The sequence below is a fragment of the Cynara cardunculus genome (assembly GCF_001531365.2).
Source record: "Cynara cardunculus var. scolymus isolate 2C chromosome LG 12, CcrdV1, whole genome shotgun sequence".
Lineage (NCBI taxonomy): Eukaryota > Viridiplantae > Streptophyta > Magnoliopsida > Asterales > Asteraceae > Cynara > Cynara cardunculus.
In genome coordinates, this window is record NC_037539.1 from 24,043,491 (window position 1) to 24,051,707 (window position 8,217).

Consider the following 8,217-nt stretch of genomic DNA (forward strand, 5'->3'; position numbering starts at 1 on the left):
TTGTTAATCATGGCCATTCCCAATGACATTTTTAAATGTGTTGATCACTGCCAAATGTCGAAAGATCTTTGGTCAGAACTGGAAAAGTTGATTGAAGGAGGAGTGAAGACTCAAAAGAACAATCGCTCTATTTGTATTGHTGAATATCATTCCTTCAAAGCTAAAGAAGATGAATCCCTTACGGAAACATATGCTAGACTAAACACATTGATTAGCAATTGTAAAAGGTATGGTATTCCCAAAACCTCAGAGGAGAACAACTCTTTGTTHTTAAAGAGTCTTGGAGAGGAATGGGAGAATATAACAATGTCCATGAAGGCTGTTCTAGATCTTGAAATGTTATCGCTTGCTGATGTGTTTGGATATCTTCAAAGCCAAGAAAATCAAGTCTTGCAACGAAAGAAGAAGATCCTAGGTGACCAGAGTTCTGAGGAAGAAGAGGTCTCCATGAAGAGGGAGGTTCGGGTAAAGGAAAGGAAGCTAAGGAGGCAAAGAAGGAGAAAAAGAAGAAGAAGATTGTACTGATTGCTGACAGTGACCAGAGTTCTGAGGAAGAAGAGGTCTCCATGAAGGAGATGATGAAAACTCTTGCTCTAATAACAAGAGAATTCAGGAAGGGAGGAGAAAGGAAGGAGTACCAAAGTTTCAATCGAAGAAGCCTCTCTGAAGGAGAAAGATCGGAAAAGAAAGAAAGGGAGCAGAAGCCCTTTCAAAGGGAAGAAGAGAGGAAAGAAGGATTCAAGGATGGCTGCTTCAAATGTGGCAAACCTGGTCATTTCGCTGCAGATTGCTGGTCCACGGGACCAAGAGCTTCGCAGAAGGGTCCGAAGAACGCAACCTTCTATAAAAAGAAAGCTGAATACTATCAACAAAAGTCATTACTAGCTCAATCTAGTGAGCTAGTCACTGATGAATCCTCTGATGATGATGAGCAGAAGGGTCTTCTAGCATGGGAAGACTCAGACACAGACGATGAATACTTCTGTGGAATGGCAGATGTAGAAANTTGGCGGTTATTTGCTTGTATAAAAGCAGCTTTAGGCCTTTGTATTTGAACTAGCTTCCACTTTGTAATTGTCAACATTTTCTATGTGAAAATCATATGAAGCATTCTCTCTCTGTGTTCTTCAAGAGTTCTTCATTGTGTTCTTATTGATTTCTTTCTGCTTGATTTATATAATGTCCGCTGCATACTCTATGTCTATCTATTTAATCAAGTAAGTTTTCAATACCCTGAACTGAGTAATACGGTCCAACATAGTCCTTCAAGTTATTTTCCAACTCTGAAATTTTATCCGACAAATCTCTATTCTCCCACTCCAAAGAAACTGTCATTTTAAAACAGATTGATTATAGGACCTAATGCGGTGAAATCAATATAAAAAAATAAAAAACAATTAAGCCAAAAAAGAATACCAGAAAGTCACAAAACAGATGAGAAATCAGAAAAACAACGAAAACTGTCAAAAATCAGTAAAAATGGTCAAAACTGTTGAAAATAGTTAAAAATAGTCAAAAACAGTTAAAACTGATAAGCAACAGTTTACACGAAACAAAACAGTTTAAAAAATTCTCAAACAGTCTAAAACAAACCAAAAAGATAAAAACAAATAAAATGTGAATATTCAAATAAAATTTGATCCAAAAGATATGAAAGAAAAATTCAGCCCAAATTAAAACAGCCCAATTTTTTTTATTAAAACCAACAAAACAAGGTGGCTAAAGTTTTCAAAAGCCCAAGAGAAAGAAACTCAAACCTCTTGAACCCGGTTGTGCCTGTCCGAGGATGAAAAAAAAATGATCAAGAAAGACTTAAGTCTGTGAAACTCGGACAAGGCTGTACACAAAGATCTAAGTATGCACAAAGCAGTGTGCGAGGAAGCTTCAGCTCGACTATGATCGCGACTAAATCTTGAACGAGAATGACCAAGATCGGGCAAGATTATATCCGGGAACTGCCTAATCCGAATGATCCTAACTAGAATCCGGTCAAAAGAGTGTGCGATGTACTCCTAAATCAGGTGAGACATCAAACGATTTATCCTTAATGGTGTGAATCGATCGAGCCTTTGAACAAGAGGTCTCTGGTTGCAAAGGCGATGCGAAGTAGTACGAGTAAAAGGCTAGGTGCATGTATTTGGTATTAGAATTTATGTGCCTTTGAGACCGGATGGGTCTGGTTCCAAAGACATTGAATCCAGTGGATCTGGTCTTTAGATCCAGAGGCTCTGTTTGAGGAATGAGTACTTAGTGAAAAAATTTCACAAGGTATTGGCTTTGGACCAGAGGTATCTGGTTCGAAAGGATGAATGAAAATGACATTGTTACATGCTTAAATGATCAATGATCATTCGGACCTTTCAATTCATAGATGTAGATCTCGGACCAGTGGACCATTTGTATCTATATGCATCAGGATCCCGATTCATGGATTCAAATCGTTCATTTGAAAAAATTGAAACCCTTCTTATTGGAAAAAATGAATATTCAATTCAAATTAATAAAAAATTTGCCAATTTGTCAATTTTTTGTATTCTTTGGAATTTTGTAAAGTCCAAGCTTGAGACCAAAGAGGGTCTGGTCTCAAAGAACTGGAATTCAGAGGCTCTGGTTTGGAGAGGAATACTTGGTGAGAAAATACCAAGTATTTGCCTTGGCCCAGAGATCTCTGGTTCCAAAGGCGATGAAATTTTTTGCCAAAAATTAATCTAAGTGATTCAAAGTGGCCAGAGGCTCTGATTTAGAGTACTTGAAGTTTATGGCTCTCATAATGTTTATCACTTATAGGCATGACCATGAGATATTGAGGATCTCTGGTTTCAGACTAATGATTGCCTCTAAGTGGTGAGATTCAGCATACCCATCTTGCTGACTAGAAACAAAAATCTTTTCTCATGAAGAGCTTTTGTGAAAATGTCTGCAAGTTGAATCTCAGTAGGAACAAAGTACATCTCTATATTACCTTTTTCAATATTGTCTTTCATCGATGTGCTTGGTCTTGGAATGCTACACTGGATTTGCAGAGATAGCAATTCCATTCTTGGAGTCATAGAGGATTGGTATCTTTTCATATTGAAAACCATAGTCTTCATCCAGAGAACTTGTGAACAACAATTTACAGCAGCAACATATTCGGCTTCTGCTGTAGATGTTGAGACACAATTCTGTTTTCTGGATGTCCAACTGACCAGCTTGTCCCCTAAGAGTTGACAGCTCCCATACTTATTCTTTCTATCAAGCTTGCACCCTACATGATCTGCATCTGTATAGGCTATTAGATCCAAGCCAGAGTTCTTAGGGTACCAGAGACCCAATGAAGGAGTTCCCTTAAGGTATCTAAAGATCCTCTTGACTGCAGAAAGATGAGATTTGTTGGGGTTAGATTGATACCTTGCACAGAGACATGTAGCGAACATAATATTTGGTCTACTAGCAGTTAGGTACATGAGTGATCCAATCATGCCTCTGTAGGTTGTTACATCCACAGATTTGCTTAATGGATAAGCAAATAACTTGGCTCCTGTAGCCATAGGAGTTCTCATCGATGATGAATTTGAGAGAGAGTATTTCTTCAGAAGGTTAGTCACATACTTGGACTAATTGATGAAAATCTCTTCTGAAGTTTGTTTTATTTGAAGACCAAGGAAGAAACTAAGTTCTCCCATCATGCTCATCTCAAGTTTGCTTTTCATCAGCTCTAAGAATTTTTCTCAATGTTTTGCATTTGTAGAGAAAAATATGATGTCGTTCACATATATTTGTACTAGTAGTATGTTACCTTTATGATTCTTGAGAAAGAGTGTTGTATCGATTATACCATTTTTGAAGCCATTGTTGATGAGAAACATGGATAGAGTTTCATACCAGACCCTGGGTGCTTGCTTCAGCCCATAAAGGGCTTTGTCCAGAAAGTAGACATTGTGGATGTTTTGGATCTTCAAAACCAGGAGGCTGCTGCATATAAACTTCTTCTTGGAGTTTTCCGTTTAGGAAGGCAGACTTGACATCCATCTGATAGACCTTAAAGCCTTTGTGTGCTGCAAAGGATTAGAAAATCCTTATGGCTTCAAGCCTTGCGACGAGAGCAAATGTCTCATTGTAGTCGATCCCTTCTTCCTGGCAGTACCCCTTGGCAACAAGCCTGGCCTTGTTTCTTATTACTATGCCATCTTCGTCCTTCTTCTTTTGAAAGACCCATTTGGTTCCTATGGCCGTCTTCTCTTTGGGTAGAGGCATGAGGAACCATACTTTGTTTCTCTCAAACTGGAGTAGTTGTTCTTGCATTGCATCTATCCAGTGTGGATCTTGTAGGGCTTTAGAAATTTTCCTTGGTTCAATCATGCTAAGGAAGTTGGCGAAGAGGCATTTATTGGCTGTTGCTGATCACCAATGATTTGGTGATGTGGATGGTCTTTCGTCCACTTAGTGCTTGACAGGGGTTCTAGAGCAACAGGGTGTAGTTCTTCATCGACTGATGGAACTACTTGCTCCCCCTCGAAGAGATCATCTCCAGAGTTAGACTCTGGTTCTTGTTCTTGATCTGAAGACACAGAAGAAGTAGAAGATGATGTAACATGAGTATCAGTAAGAGATGTACTTTTAGCGTTGGAGACTACATGTTCTTCATCGATTCTAGAGGTGGATTTTGCAGTAGGGGCATGTCCAGAGATTACTTCTTCTTCGAAGATGTCTTCAAATAATTGAGCTAACTCTGATTCATTGGGTTTGCCAAGTGATGAATCAGATGCTCTTCTTTGAAGTCCGAGTTCTGAACTGTTGTTTCCAGAAGTCATGTATATGGAGTCATCAAAGGACACATTGATGCTTTCTATGATAATTCTTGTCCTTTTGATGTAGACTTTGTATGCTTTTGCGATTTGAGAGTATCCCAGAAAGATCCCTTCATCGGCTTTCTTGTCGAACTTGCCAAGGTATTCCCTATCATCGAGTACAAAGCATTTGCACCCAAAGACGTGGAAATACTTGACATTTGGTCTTCTCTGATTAAAGAGCTCATAGGGTGTCTTCTGGTGTCTCTTGTTGATAATGGATCGATTCTGGGTGAACCATGCAGTAGAAATTGCTTCAGCCCAGAAGGTAATGAGTAATTCCGATGAAGCAAGCATGGTCCTTGCTACTTCCACAAGGGTTATGTTCCTCCGCTCTACCACTCTATTCTGTTGTAGGGTTCTGGCTGCTGAAAAGTTTTGTGTGATACCTTCATTGATGAGGTATTCATCGATTCTGATATTTTTGAATTCTGTTCCATTGTCGCTTTTAATCTTAATGAGTTTTAGTAGTAGAAGGACTTGAATTCGTTTCATCACCCCAATAAGTAGGTCAGGAACATCTGATTTCTTCTTCACAAACTCAACCCAGGTGTATCTGGAGTATTCATCAACAAGTACCAATATGTACTTCTTTCCTGAGAGGCTTTGTGTATGGGCCCACAGAGATCAATATGGATCATATCCAGGGACTTGTTGCAGGACATTTCTGACTTTGTTCGGTGAGAGGCCCATTTTAGCTTTCCCATCTCACAGGCTGAGCAGAGATGATCTTTTTCAAAGTTGAGATCAGGAATCCCCTTGACCAACTTCTTTTTGGCTAGTTTCTTTAAGACATCAAAATTCAGGTGTGAGAACTTCTGGTGCCATAGCCAATTTTCATCGCTCTTATGGGATACGAGGCAAAGGGTRTCTTRTCCCTYAGAGGATTGAAAGTCCAGAAGATAGAGATTCCCTTCTCTCTTGGCCTTGATAATGGTTTGACCGGGTTTTGTCTCTATGATACAGAAACCTTTGCGGAACCTGACTTCAAGACCCTTGTCGTAGAACTAGCTTATGCTTAGTAAGTTGTGCTTCAAACCTTCAACATAAGCCACTTTGCTGATGGAGATGTTGCCTTTTATGAGAGTTCTGTATCCCTTAATGGTTCCCTTGCTGTTGTCTCCAAAAGTGACAGAGCCTCCACATTTTTCGATGAAGGAGGTTAGCTGACTTTTGTCACCAGTCATATGCATGGAGCAACCTGAATCCATGTACCATGGTTGCACATGTTGGTCCTGCAAGACAAATTAAGGGGTTTTAGGTACCCATTTCTTAATGGGTCCACGTTTGTTAGTAGGAGATACCACTCTCTTTGCATCGCCCTTAGCCTTTGCAGGCTTGGGTTTATTAGTATTTCCCTTACCCTCGGACTTGGGCTTTTTCATGTTTTCATTGGTTTTAACTTTATAGCGATAAACGTGTTGGGAGAATACGCAGCGATGTGTCAACATTTGATTCCTCAGGTTTTGTAAAAGAGCTAAACATTGACAATTATAATTTGGACATGAATGTCCAACGTTCTTTTTATTCATTGAAAACAAAGAAGTAAATGCAGGAGATGTAAATCATGTCCTAGCATAGGTTGTTTTTACAAACTTCCTATCTAGTTCAGATTTTTTATTTGAAGGGGTCTTTGTTTTTACTTCTTTTCTCCTGAGGAAAGACTGCTTTTCTTCAGCTGGACGAGAGGAAAAGTGGTGGTTAGTTTTCTCAGAGGCAGGCCACTTCTCTTTTTGCTCACGAGTAAACTTAATGAACTTAGAGGATAAGCTAGGACCTTTTGATTTATCGTTGGCAGATTGGACTCTGGTTTGACCATAGAGTTTCCATCGGTTTTTGATTTGGTGGTGTCATTCCTTTCATCAAAATTCTTACATGTACTGCTCTCGTACACCACATTTTCAAAATTTTGTCTCGAAACAACAGTTTTTCCATCGACTTTAACTCTTTTAAAATTCGCTTTTGGTTTCGGGATAAAGTAGGGTTTTTGAATGCATCCAAGATTGAAAGTGGATTCAAGGGTGGATTGCTTTGAATTGATGAAGGAGTCCAATTCATTGAATCCAATCCCTTGAGTGTCCGTTTGACCATTTAACTTTTCATACACACCTTGGGCATCCTTGTATTTCTTCATCAGAAGTTCATTGGTTTGAAGCTTTTGATGAAGAAATCTTTGAGAGCTACTGAGTTGAGTCTCTCTGCCTCAGATTCTTTTAAGGCCTTATTTTCTTTTCTAAGTCTTTGGTTACTCTCTTGTTTATTTCCAAAAGTTTTTCTTCCTCTGATTTTTTAAGGGCGGCGATGCGAGTCTTTTCTTTCATCAGATCAGCCTTTTCTTCGGTTAGAAGATCAGTCTCTCTTTTGTAGAAACTGACTTCTTTTTCCGCTTTAAGTCTTTCAGATTTTTCAAAATTTAATTTTTCTTTTCATTTTAAAAAGTCCTCTAAAGGCTTAATTACCGTTAACTCTACCTCAGATGGAGCTGAGTTGGTTTCAGTGATAGTAGACTCACATACCTGATCATCAGTGTCAAAGGCAGATTCTGCATTGACGTGGCCATCAGACAGATGAGTGCTTTGTCTTCTTCATCGGATGAAGAATCAGACACCCAGTTTTCTTTCTYAGCCATCAGGCTTCGCTCTCTAGGATTGTACTTGTATTTATTCTTGTAATAGTCAGCATCCTTTACCAGTCGTCCTCTGCATTCTTTGAAAAATGACTGATTTTTCTACACCTGAAGCAGCGGAGGTCATTTTTCCTTCCATCCCTGTCCTCTTTTTTCTTCTCTCTTCTATCTTCTATCTTCTCTTATTTCTTCTCTCTCTTCTCTTCCATCTCTTTTGTCTTCCCTCTGATGAAATTTAAATGGCTTCCATTCATAGGATGACTGGTACCTTTCCCTCTTGAATTCTTTTCGTTCATAGGGTTTCTTGATGAAATTTTTTTGGAACTATTTTGTAATCAATGCCAGAGATTTGGCAAAAGCTTTGATATCATCATCTGATTCAGAAGTTTCGTCTTCAGATTCTAATTCTACCACCAGTGCTTTCTTTCCTTTCTTCTTTTGATCTCTGGTGGAGGTCCTTGAAACGTCATTTTCATAAGCTGCAAGAGCCAAGGGTCCACCGATGGACAACTTTTTCTTCATGATATTGTTAGCTCTCATTTCATTTAATGTAAAAGTATGGAAAAAGTAAATACTACAAGTGTTGACAGAAGAGGTTTTGGAAACTTGTCCTCTGTAAACAAAGCGTACAAGTCTAAGATGACAGAACCTCTGTTGTCTATAACAGAGGTTCTGGAAGATGATCCTTTGGAATCAAGTGCTCTCAAGTCACATCCAGCAGAGCCTCTAGGATGGCTCACAGAGGGTCTGCAGTTTTATCTT